A 13,904-nucleotide genomic window follows, 5' to 3' on the forward strand; every position below is an offset into this window, starting at 1 on the left:
GTGAAATTGTCAGAATGTCAAGTGTCAAAGTCTCATTGAATTTTGTAAAAAAAAAAAAAAAAAAAGATTTAAAATAGTCAATTGAAATTCGCCATATCAGGATTTGATAATTTTCTTGGGAATTTGCTCCTGTAACAGGGAGGTTGACCACCTCCTCGACAGGAGCCCCACACATGGGAGAGGGACCCACAAAAAAAGGACCTCTCCCCCTATTTGTAGGGTTTGGTCTGGGGTCGATTAGCCCTCTGTTGCTGTAACAACTCCCATTTTCTTGATAATTTCTCCTGTACAAGGAGCTTTACACAATGAATTGGAAACTTGAAATCCTACATAGGAGACTATAGAGGGCGAACTCCCCCGCTGTTTTCTTGACCAAAGCGCACCGCCCTATGCACTTGGAACATTTTATATTGTGTAAATTAAAGTGTTTTTAATTCAATTTGCTTAACCATTTACGTCATTTGGAATCTATTTATATTGGAAAGAAAAGCGAACAAGTCATTGGAAACTTCTTTGAGCCTCGTAAAATGTGCAATTTTCCAAAATTAACAAGAAGAGTTGTTGAAAGTAAAATATGAGCAACTTCTCTTAACATTTCTGATTTAGTTTTTTAATGAAACAAATTAACGTGATATTAGAGTAAGTAATTGTCTAAAATTCAAGGGTCCCTCGTCATTTAACCATAAAAATGTACAAGTGAAACTTTGAAAGTCACAAATGTAAGCCCAACCCTAGTAAACAGGCCAGTGGTCAATTATTATAAGTTTAAGCAACATTTATTTATTTATTTATTTTTTTGCACTGATTGCACAGAATGTGCCGCTTGAAAGCCCCCGTCAAGATTGTTTTACAATTTTACTGTCCATCGAATTAATTATAGACATGTTATCTCAAATTTACCCTCATTAATTTCACCACTTTCATTAAATTGATAATGTGTCAAATTAATTGAATAGATAATAAAATGGGACTGTGAATGTTACAACTCATTATAATAAGTCAAAAATCAAAAGTTGAATTGTCAAAGTCAAAGTCAAAAGGGACTAAAATGAAATAATTCATTTTAATTGGGACTTAATTTATCGTGACGAATATTTTGAAGGTTTAAGTTGGACAAAATAAAAATTTTGGGATCTACTTATATATTTTGGAAGTTTAGGATTTAACTTTATATTATATTATAGAAGAGGGACTTCCTTTGCAATTTAAGTTACTGGCCCCTTTATTTTATTACCATTAAACCCATTTTACACTAAAAACACACACATGGACGCAGTAAAATTCGGGCAGAAGCTGGGAAGGAGGAAAAATGGTGGAGGAAAGGAAGAAAAAATGGGAAAAGGTAAAAAAAGGAAAGAAAAGAAAAAAAAAAGGAGAAGATAAGCTAAGTCCTCGATTTTCTCCTCAATTTTTCAAGGTAAGCATAGGTTTTACTTATTGAAGAATGATACTAGATTTTAGGGTTTATGGAAATTCCTTAAATTCGAGATTTAGGAAGAATTAAATGTTATTAGTAAGTATTTGTGGTCAAAGAAATATATATTGAATGATTAGTTTTGGAAAAAAAGAAAAGAAAAGGGGGGAAACTTTGAAAATGAGTTTATGAAATAGATACTTATTTCTGTTATAAAATGAGAGGAAAAGAAAATAGAGAAAACTCTATAAACTTTTTGTGTATATTATTGAAAATCAAAATCCTATATTTATAGGTAAGAATCAGGGATATAATGGTAATAATTTTTAGTGCTACAGTGGTACAAATGTCATTCACCAACAAACTTTAATGGACTTTCCATTTACAACACTACTTCTTGAATGACATATTACAAAATATCTGTCTCGTTAAAACATTGTTTGATAAAAACCCAATGGGAAAAAAATCAAACAAAGGAAAAAGAGTACAGTTACTTTGGAGTATTAAAATTAAATGCTACCTCATTGAAACCTTGTTAGGAAAACTCAATGGAACAAAACCAAAGCAAAGGAAAAAGAGTACAGCTACTCCCCATGATATTGATCACTGAAAATCTTTAAGTCGACGCATTCCAATCTCATGAACTAATTTCTTGAATGTAGATGTTGGCAGCGCTTTTGTGAATAGATCAGCTACATTGTCACTTGAGCGAATTTGTTGAATATCAATGTCACCATTCTTCTGAAGTTCATGTGTATGAAAGAATTTTGGAGAAATATGCTTCGTCCTGTTGCCTTTGATATAGTCTTCCTTGAGTTGTGCGATATAAGCTACATTATCTTCAAATAAAATTGTTGGATTATCTTTTGTTGAAGTCAATCCACATGATGATTGGATATGATAGGTCATATTCCTCAACTATACACATTCTCGTCCTACTTCATGGATTGAAATAATCTCAGAATAATTTGAAGATGTTGCTGTCAATGATTGCTTTACAAATCTCCATGATATAGCTGTTCCTCCACATGTAAACACATATCATGTTTGTGATTTAGTTTTATGTGGATCAGAGAGATAACATGCATCTGCATATCCCACTAAAGCAGATCCTGACTTTTGAGAATAAAACAGTCCCATATCAATAGTACCTTTTAGGTAACGAAAAATATGTTTAACACCATTCCAATGCCTTTGAGTTGGTGTAGAGCTATATCTTGCAAAGAGATATACAGAAAAAGCTATGTCAGGTCGAGTGCAATTTGCAAGATAAGTTAATGCTCCAATTGCACTAAGGTATGGTACTTCAGGACCAAGAATCTTTTCTTCATCTTCAAGTGGATGAAATGGATCTTTTTTTACATCAAGTGATCGAACAACCATAGATGATGGCAATGGATGTACACTATTCATATAAAAGCGTTTCAAGATTTTTTCTGTATAAGTAGATTAATGAACAAATAATCCCACTGGAAAATGTTCAATTTGTAATTCAAGACAAATTTTGGTTTTCCCCAAATCTTTCATTTCAAATTCATTTCTCAAATAATCTGCAGTTTTGTTGAGCTATTCAAGAGTTCCAATTAAATTTAAATCATTGACATAAACTGCCACAATTGCAAATCCAATATTTGTTTTCTTTATGAAAACACATGGGCAGATATCGTCATTTTTATAACCCTCTTTCAACAAATATTCGCTAAAGCGATTAGACCACATGCGTCCGGATTGTTTTAATCCATATAATGATTTTTGCAATTTAATTGAGAACATAGTTCTCGAACATGTATCATTTATTCCTGGCACCTTAAATCCTTCAGGGATTTTCATATATATATGTCACTGTCAAGTGAAATATATTGGTAGGCAGTTACTATATCCATAAGGCGCATATCGAGCCCTTGTGACACGGTCAAACTAATTAAGAACCTAAAAGTGATGGTATCCATTACGGGAGAATATGTTTCCTCATAATCAATTCCCGATCTTTGGGAGAAACCTTGAGCCACTAGTCGGGCTTTGTATCTTGTAATTTCATTATTCTCATTTCTCTTTCGTACAAAAATTCATTTGTATCCAACAGAGATTACATTTTCAAGTGTTCGAACTACTAGTCCTAACACTTTTCGTTTCTCCAAAGAATTCAATTCTGCCTGTATGACTTCTTTCCATTTTGGTCAATCATTTCTATTTCGAGAGTCATTAACAGACTGTGGTTCAAGATCCTCATTTTGCATAATATCAAGAGCCATGTTAAAGGCGAAAATATTGTTTATAACAATATTATTCCGTTCCCATAATTTATGAGATATCGTATAATTTATTGAGATCTCATTATTTTCGGACACCTTTGGTTCTTCAAGAACCGTACATTCAATATTTGATTGATCAATTTTTTCTAATGTGATTTCTTCTGAAGTTTTTTGTTGGTTTTTCTCCTGTTCTCTTCTTTTTCGAGGTACAGAGTTTTTTGAACCAACTGGTCGACCACACTTCTGGCATATTTGAGATTCATTTGCCACAGCAGACTGTCCACATGCGCTTCCTCCAACCAGGGGTCGTCGTGTGTCCATTAGGTACACGCTTCGGTACCCCGGATGTACCGCATGTCCTTGGGTCAATTGTTTAATGATAAGTTTACAACAGTGTATTTGATATTTAAGAATGTATCGTCTATTTCTAAAGTTTAGTAAATATCGGATGTAAAATATGAGTTAAGATTATTAGTGCAATTAATGAGAGCTCGTCTTAATATAGTTGTAAGGATATCGATATAGGAAAGGTCAAGAAAAATCCAAGGACAAGAAAGAATAAATTCTGTGCAGTTAAATTAGTGTGCTAGTTAAATTGTGAGAAGGCAATCAGTAGAAGAGACATCACGGGAATATGAAGATCAGGTATGCTTTGAGCTCTATATATTTATGTATTTGAATTCTAGTTCATTGAATTTTGAGGACGAAATTCTTTTAATGAGGCAAGATTGTTACAACTCATTATAATAAGTCAAAACTCAAAAGTTGAATTGTCAAAGTCAAAGTCAAAGTCAAAAGGGACTAAAATGAAATAATTCATTTTAATTGGGACTTAATTTATTGTGACGAATATTTTGAAGGTTTAAGTTGGACAACATAAAAAATTTGGGATCTAATTATATATTTTGGAAGTTTAGGATTTAACTTTATATTATATTATAGAAGAGGGACTTCCTTTGCAATTTAAGTTAGTGTCCCCTTTATTTTATTACCATTAAACCCATTTTACACTAAAAACACACACATGCACACAGTAGAATTCGGGCAGAAGCTGGGAAGGAGGAAAAATGGGGAAGGAAAGGAAGAAAAAAAGGGAAAAGAAAAAAAAAAGGGGGAAGATAAGTTAAGTCCTCGATTTTCTCCTCAATTTTTCAAGGTAAGCATAAGTTTTGCTTATTTAAGAATGATATTAGATTTTAGGGTTTATGAAAATTCCTTAAATTTAGGAAGAATTAAAGGTTATTAGTAAGTATTTGTGGTCAAAGAAATATATATTGAATTATTAGTGTTGGAAAAAAAGAAAAGAAAAGGGGGGAAACTTTGAAAATAGGTTTATGAAATAGATTCTTATTCTTTGATTTATTGGGATTATATGATGTTAATCACTTAAATTAAGGATTTGGGGTTGATTTCTCCATTTTTAAGTAATTAATACAAGCCATTTTGGACAAAATCCTATCCAGTCGCTGTTTTTAAAAATCTGCCCAAAATAATGCTATTTCTGTCAAAGGTTTTCATACCAGATTTTAATATGGAAAATTGGTACCAGATTTTAACATTATGGGATTTTAGTGATGTTTTTGTGAAAGTTCTTATTTTCAGATTTTTAAAGGTTTGAATGAAGTTATATGACAAATATTGAAGTTTATGTATTTGACTAAATTCGGTATAGGGGTTGTATACAAATAAGGTGGTGATGTTAAGGAAGTGCAAGTGATTTAATGAAATTGATAATGAATGGTGATTAGTTGATAAATTGTTAGAGAAATTTTTTTTTGGAGAATTCATTCAAGTATTGAGAAATGGAGATTCAAGAGAAAATTTGAAAGTTGAGGAATTAAGTGATGACTTTGCATTAGTTTAATTGTCATTTTTTAATTTGAGTTATTATACCGTTATTTCAAGCAATGACGTGGAAGTTTGGAGAGATGCCGGTTAATTTAGCCAGAGTTTTATCCATAGAGCAGTGAGTGGATAAAGTTTATTTTCAGAATTAAGTATTCATTAAATTCAAATTTCTTATTTTATAAAGTTATGTTGATAGCATGATTATTAGAATAAAGTTGATTTAGAATCAGATATTTTTAAAGTTTGATCCAGTTCAATTAAATCATTTAATGAGCATGTTTTATTTGTGTTACATATTTCAGTATAGCTAAAGTTACCTCTAAAAACCATCAAAAAGTACCCAAGTGATTTTACCTCAGTCTGCACTGGTGTGAATGTATTTCCACAATGTACGATTAGTTATGGTGATTTTACCCGCTCTGCACTATTGTGTATATATTTTCATAGCGTATGACTAGATTATCAGAGGTCCTTGGACCCCACTCTCGTACACACATAGGCTTTGGGCCATGTACTAGGGTGATTAGCCTTTGGGGCAGTTCTGCGTACGTATGACTAGATTATCAGATTGTCAAAATATCAGATTTGAATGACTCTGCCTTGTACATCGAGATTACTCTGTACATGAGTAAGGCTATTAATTGGGTATCTTTTTGGTGTGATTTTTCAGTATTTCTACAGCTTATCAGATTTCAGATTATAAAATTCAGTCTATTCAATTCTTAGATTAAAGCTTTCAGCTTATAGTATTGAGTAGCAGCAATATTTCATAGATTTTCACAAATGTCATATTATTTATATTCGTTACATTTTACAATTACTTATCTAGAATGAAGAACAAATAATTTTATGATATATTCATGTTTGATTTTAAAAGTGTTACCAGATTTCAGAATTTTTAGAAATTTTAGTAGTGCAAGAATTTTCAAAAAAATATGCATAAATGAGAAAAGTTTACTTATTCACAAATTATCCACTCACTGAGTTTTAAACTCATATATTTTTCACATTTTTCTTTATGAGACAGAAAGCAGACGAATTGAGCAGCTTTGGAGCCTGTCGAAGCACCGAATTGAGTCACGCGCCATAGGTTATATGACATCATTTATGAGATTATACATTATGTGTTCTTATGGGATACATATAGTTTAAATCAGAAAAGTTCATCATGGACTCATTAAATATTTGGTATCTTTAGTATATTTGAGGATTGTTGGTTGTAAAGCAAGTGAATATTGATTTTCCAGCATTTTATTTGAATAGGCTGTATTTCGAGGGGCTGGCGTACCCTGATTTATATTATAGGTATTGATTTGAGGAAAATTGATTATTGTTCAGGTGGTTTTAGTTCGTATTTTAGGGGAAACTTTGTCAAAATTCTGTTAAAAATATTTTCTTTTAGTCAAGCAAGTCAAAGTTGCCTTGGTGGTGGGTCCGGCGTTTAGCTGATATCTATCATCGGTGCATGACACATGTCGAGTCTATTAAGGTGATTCAGGGGGGATCGTGTCAGTGAATATCAACTTTATCAATACTCACTCCATAAAACTTGAAGTTCAGTTCATTAAACCTTCACTTTGGGCACAATGGCTTGAGGTTTAGGAAAAGTTCTTGCTCTTATGGTGCTACTGTGTAGCTCCTTCACAGTCTTTAGTGATTTCGTTGGTGCTGCCAAGGTACCACCTCCAGTACTCCACCCGCCTGCATCAGCCCCGGCACCCCACCACAAGGACCACCATCCCATGCCAACCTCCAGTTAAGCCTTCCACTCCACCACAGGTGAAGCGTCGTAGCCCTTCACCAGCGAAGCCTCCAACTCCTCTTCCAAGTTACCCAGTTAGAAGGAAGTTTTGGCTGTTCTAAGTGTTGTATATTGCGAGTCCTACAAGTACAAAGGAATCGGAACCTTCATGGGAGCGTCTACACTTGCTGGACAACAGTACTGTTCGATTAGTTTTGAGCATAATGTATAAAATCTAAATTTTATTTTTGTGTGATTATATGGGGCTGTTGTAAAGCTACAGTTCAACAATCCCGAACGGGGACTAGTCGAAAAAGCTACGACAGACAAGAATAGTTATTTCTTCTTCAAGCCACCAAAGCCCACAGCATCTGCATTCCACAAGTGCAAAGTGTTTCAATTTCATCACCGTTGGCTACATGCAGCGTCCCAACCAATATGGGCAGCGGAGTCATTGGTGCCATCTTGATGCCCAGCCGAAAGCCACTTCCATTTGAGCTTTTCACAGTTGGATCATTCGCCTTTTGAGCCAGCAAAGAAAGTGGCATGCCACCTCTAGGTGCAGGATTTTAGTACTATCTTTGAGATCGTGCGTGATATTTAAAGTACTGCATGTGTCACAGCTTTCTTTTACAGACCTGTTACAAAAATCGGGATTAAATTCCAAGTTTAAATTTAGGCCGAGGTGGCAAATACATCGGCCCTTGATCTTGAATTTCATGGAGCTTGCAGTATAACAATCAAGAGCCGAGGTGTTGGCAACACCTCGGGCTGTCAACATGGCCTGTTATTGGCCCTGTTTGAATGGAAAAATCCTTTCTTTTAGGCCTATGATGTGAGATTTTTACAGCAGTAAATAATTAAAAAAGGATTTTTTGAGGTTGTTTGTTGGGATTAAAATTAGATTTTTAATAGATTTTGATAGAAATTTTAGAAATGTGTGGTTGAAAAGTTGTGAAAGCCATGAAAGATGTGGTTAATATTGATTATTTGGTTTTGACTCAAATTAAAATCAGAGCCAAACAAGGACGAAGATTTTACTATCGTATATATCTTTCTATACACATTCGTACTTGAATACATATATACGTGCATGTGTATATAAATACAGAAGGAAAAATCTACATGTACATAATTATTGCACATAATGTTGTCCATAATGTAATGTGACAATCATTCGATTGTTGATGTAAAAGTGTGAGATTTGAATTAAAGGTTGGATTCAATACCACATGTAATTATGGACATCATTATGTAGATAATTATGTACATGTAGCACTTCCCAATACAGAAAGAGAGAGACTTGCTCTTTATGGCTAATAAATGGTATGGACTGAATATTTATCCTTCATTTTAAGGTATACTTATAGATTTTTTAGACAAAAATATAATGATGACAATATATGGTATTCAACGAAAGACTAAAAATAATAATACAATGACAAAGTTAAGAACTTAAACAGGGCTGTAAACAAAAATCAAGAATCTATAATTCAGTTAAAATATGATACATTTATTGGAAAACGCGGTGTCATTATAGCAACTCTCCAATTTATCATTTGGGTACCTTGTAATGCTTCATTTGAGCTACTTAAATATAGTCAGTGGTGGAGCTAGCATCCGGCGTTGGCTTTACCGAATTTTATAATCATCGATAGCCAAGGAGGAAGTTTGAAAAGCTCAACAATAATTTGAATATCAGTCGATGAAATAGTGACGCCGTTGAGGATCTCATGGCACTCAGTGTTGGATATTGGGTTATGACTGTTGGCTGTGGTGGTGAAGGATCTCAAAGCCTTGACATTGCAAGCGGTGATACGTGAGAAGGTGTTGTCGATCGTGGGTGTACTTTCTTCCAATTCTTCTTCGTCGTCATCTACAAATTGGAGGTGTTACTTGTCTTCCATTTTTTTCTAGTCACATGTGACTGATTTTATAGATTAGCCGGAGAGGAAGAGAGAAGAAAAGGGATAGTTGTGGTTGTGGTTGTGGTTGTGGCTGTGGTGGAGGTGGAGGTGCGCACGAAGCTCACGATTTGGTGCCGAATGTTTGGTGATGCCACGATATGGTGGTTGTTTGCGTGTTGTGGTTATGGTTTGTGTTACTGTGATGGCGACTTTCCTGTTGCTTGGTGTGTTGTAGTGTTGTGGTTGCTGTAGTAGTGGTTTTACGAGGTTTGGTGATGTGGGTGGTTATGGTAACGGTGATGGTGGTGGTCGTGGGTTAATTAATTGGTTGATTGTGAACAATAAATTGAGGTCACACACACACACGTACGTCTGTGTGTGTGTGTGACCTGAAAATATGATTGTGACTCACAATTTATTAAAATTTGTAACCGTTAAATAAGTTGTAATTTATAAAATTTGTGATTTGTGACCAACAAATAAATTGTGTCTTATAAAATTTGTTATTTGTGATTGAGAAATAATTTGTGACCTATAAATTTTTTTATTTGTGGCTGATAAATAATCTGTGACTTGTAAAATTTGTTATTTATGATCGATAAAATTTTTGATTTGTGACCAAGAAATATTTTATGATTGATTAATTCGATAATTGTGATCAAATTTTATAGAACTATTACCTTAATATATTTAATTAATAAAAAATATTTTTAATTAATTATTTCATAAATAAATTTAATTAATATCTAATTTTTTAAGTCTAAAACCTTGTTTCTTAGTTTTGAAATAGGTTATACTTAATCTCTTGTATATGGCATTTTCCCTTTTAAAAAAAAAAAAAAATGAAAGAGAGAAATTGCCCAACCCATTGCTTGCAGTCTGCTTGGTTTTGTCTTGTTTAGCCCCTTTATAATTAAATTTTTGAAAAATGTATTTGATAATAGTAATTTTTTGAAAAATATGTGATTAAAGAAAGAAAAAAAAATTCAAGTTTACAAATAATATTATTTTATTGAAGCATATGTGACTAAAAAGACGAGAGAGAAAATTGAATTTTTGAATTAATGGAGCACGAACAGGGACTTAATTGTTACATTAATTCACAATTTAATTGCAATTTTCGAAACACATCCAAGTAATTCCAAACCCTATTTGACTTTCACCAGTACTTCTCACAATTCAGCTGCAACTGGATTGTCAATTTACAGACAATTCCACTGGCAACACCCAAATCCCCCTAGCTTCACCGGCATTTCTCACAACCAGATAATTGTGGTTGTTTTTTTAATAAAATTTGCTATTTGTACATGGAAAGTTCACGCCCCTCACATGAGGAGGGGCCCTCTCCCAATAATAATAATAATAATAAAAAGTCCAGTCCCTCTTCTTATGAGGGGCTTGTGCACCAGTGTACACATAGCACGGCTTTTTTTTAATATACAGAATTTTTGACTGAGATATTGATTTGACTTGATTGATTTTTATTATATGTAGGATGATTAGGTTGTGAGTAAACAGAAGAAGGATGCAGAAGCAAATTGGAAATCCCAGGTGAATTTTCTTGTAATTTAGTTTATTATATAAATAGATATTTTGAATTTATTAAAAGGATTTTGCAAGGGAGTGTACACCATATATTTTAAATTTTGAATTGATTTTGATGAAAAAATAATTTTTTTATCTATTAAGAGGTTGAGGTCTTGTAGTGATTGAACTTGTATCTACCACTTGATAAATATTGAAGTTTTGATGGAACTAAATTGAAGGTTTTAAGTTTTGAGTTATCAATAGATCATAGAATAGATATACATTTTTTCTTAATTTTCAAGGTGGATTCTAATGTGAATATTTGGTTGAAACTGGTAATCAGCCTGCCACACTCTTTTTATGTTCTTTAAGTGGGTAAATTATATCTTGTAAAAGAATTAAAATATTTTTTTATTTAATTAGTTAATATTTCTATATTTTCTGTTGAGTTATTAGTATTATGATTAAATATTAACAAACAATATCATTATTACGGTCCTTAATAGCAGGGCCGGTCCTGTGATCATCGGGGCCCGAGGTGAAGTTCATAAATTGGGCCCTCGACAAAATCAATGTAAATACAAAATTTAACGATATATCTTGCGGCCTATTACTAATTTAAAACTCAATATTAAAATAACAAACAAATATATTATTTCAACAGTATATAATGCAACCTAATGCCCAATGATTAACCTAAAAGACAATTACGAAATATCTCGATCATCTTACAATTAGAGTTTTCAATATAGTTACTATGTACGATTATGCAATTGTTGAACATAAAATAACCAATCATATAAACCGACCGGACTACTATTATATAAGCCGACACGACTTCAAACATTTTCAACATATTCAATAGCAAGCTAGGGCAAGTCATTGTTGAATTGAGAAGTAAAATTTCGATGAAAACTATGGAATCACACCCTTGAGAATTCTACTGTCACAATTCATAAACCTAGAATAAAAATTTCATCATTAAACAATGCCCTATTGCCTTATGCCAGTCAGGGACTCTAAATAGTAAATAGATATCAAACGTGATGCAGGTTCAAGTAAGACACACATTCTTGGATCTAGATATGTTGAACAAATTTTCATTTTCCATTTTGCACATCCAATAACATTTTCAATTATTTGCGCAAAAATTTGAGCATTACAAATTTACAGAAACAATACAAAATTAAAATGACACATAGACTCTAGAGTTGTTCCAAAAAATTTGTGACCTTGTCTTGATAAAATTAAAATGGATCGTCGGTCGCATTATCATAGGCATGAGGAAAAACGAATGAAAAATCAATTTTGCCTTTAACTCTCTAAACCCTTAAAAAAAAATAAAAAAAAGGGGCCAAAATTAGGCCCCCTTTGGTTTTGGGCCTGAGGCATAGGCCTCAAATGCCTCGGCCCAGGACCGGCTATGCTTGATAGTCATGGATCGTCCTAACTCACTCGAGACGATGGATTCACCCCTCATTATAATTAATTGGTGGAGTTTAAAATCAATATTTTTAAATATGTCTCTGAATACTATTAAACTTGACTTTAATTCAACAGGCCTTGTTTTAAAAAATAAATTATCATACAAGTACAAGTTTAAGTACATTATAATTTATATGAAATTTTGTATAAATTTACAAAGTATCATTCGCCCTTAAAACATTTGAATAATGCTACATGAACAGGGATATTTGAGAGGGATTGGTGAAAGTTGCAATGTGGCTGCTTTTCTTTCTTTCCTTTTTTTTTTAACTGTCCAACGAAAAAATGACATGTGTACCATTTAAAAATTTTGTCATTGAACATGTTCATGCAGAGTTGAAACCATTTTCTTGTATTTATATGACGTAATTTTAGATGGATCCCATTCATAAGATTGCTATTAACACAATATAAAAGTTAAAACTCACGGGTCAAGTCTTAGCCCTGTTTAAGTCTCAATTTTATAAAAACAAGTTTTGTAAGAGTGATAATTTAAAGAATATGTGGTTAAACTTAGCCCTGTTTAAGTCTCAATTTTATAAAAATAAGTTTTGTAAGAGTGATAATTTAAAGAATATGTGGTTAAACATAGGATTTTTTTATTATTTTTTTGTTTACGCAAAATTATTTTATTGGAAAGATTTGTGATTAAAAATGAGTTTAAAAAAATAAATTTTTGAAAAGGATGGTTGATACTCCAAGATTAGTCAATAATCAAATAAACCAACAACACATCAAATACAAAAAATTGTAGAAACTAAAAATCAACACAAAGGAATTTTTTTCGGCCAAAACCCCATAGGTTCAACCACATTTAACGCCTAATTTCCTGTTAAGCATCCATTATAAATGGATAAAGTTCGATTGCACTATAAACCAAAAATATGGCAGCCAAATTACAGCCAATTTAGAAAACACCTAGATAAAGTCACTGAGACTTATCTTTACAAATGAGCCAAGATCGATCAACGTCCTATTACCAAGAATCACAACAAAACACTCAAGTTCCGTGTTTACCTCCATAGATCAACAGAATAACAGAATCCCTTAGATTCACATCAACAGTCACTTAAAAATACAAAGTAAACACTCGATCTGAATTATCCCTCGAAGATTTCATCATTTACACACTTAGATCACACAGAATTGTGAAATCATAGTTAGGGAATGAGGATTTCTCTCTTTACAGCAGAGGAATGGATGAACCAAGAAAATGAATCGATCTATTAATCCAAACGTTAGATTAGGTTATAAATCAGAAGAGTCTGGAAGTCTCATCAACCGGTTAGGAGAGTGTCACATGTCAGAAATCCAACCGTTAAGATTCATTTAAAGAGTTGTCAATATATAAAACACGTTTTCATCTTATAAAATTGTGGAAGCACACTTCGCAGGTTCGTAGTTCGAACCAAAACAATTTTTATAATGGAGTTGAAACATGGGCTTAAAGATTTAAGAAATTAATCGATTTTCTTAAAAATGTTGAGACGCTGCTGCAATTTTCCCAAATTCATCATTGAAGTTCAAGATTTATCTGTGAATATCAGATTAATCCAAGAAAAATAAGTTACAGAAACAAGTGTTGACTGTCGCAACTTCCCATGCATCGCAATCCTATACGTGGCAAAGACAAATTACGCGTGTCAAACTTTTACGTCGCCACCTCTCTCTCCCCTCCATCTTATAACACACAATACTCTTACAAAAACGCAGATTTGTAGATCGGTTCT

General features: G+C 32.8%; 1 long non-coding RNA gene across 2 annotated transcripts; it reads left to right on the plus strand.

The window, feature by feature from the left end:
* The first annotated feature begins 1,358 nt into the window (after positions 1-1,358).
* On the plus strand, positions 1,359-6,837 carry LOC111368563. Of its 2 annotated transcripts, none has more exons than XR_002698009.1 (2): positions 1,359-1,417; positions 6,542-6,837. It is a non-coding gene; the product is annotated as an uncharacterized LOC111368563 (long non-coding RNA). The 2 variants fall into 2 exon arrangements; XR_002698008.1 differs by lacking the exon at positions 1,359-1,417 and adding an exon at positions 4,033-4,822.
* Positions 6,838-13,904: the final 7,067 nt, after the last annotated feature.

Source organism: Olea europaea, chromosome 19 (assembly GCF_002742605.1).
Source record: "Olea europaea var. sylvestris chromosome 19, O_europaea_v1, whole genome shotgun sequence".
Lineage (NCBI taxonomy): Eukaryota > Viridiplantae > Streptophyta > Magnoliopsida > Lamiales > Oleaceae > Olea > Olea europaea.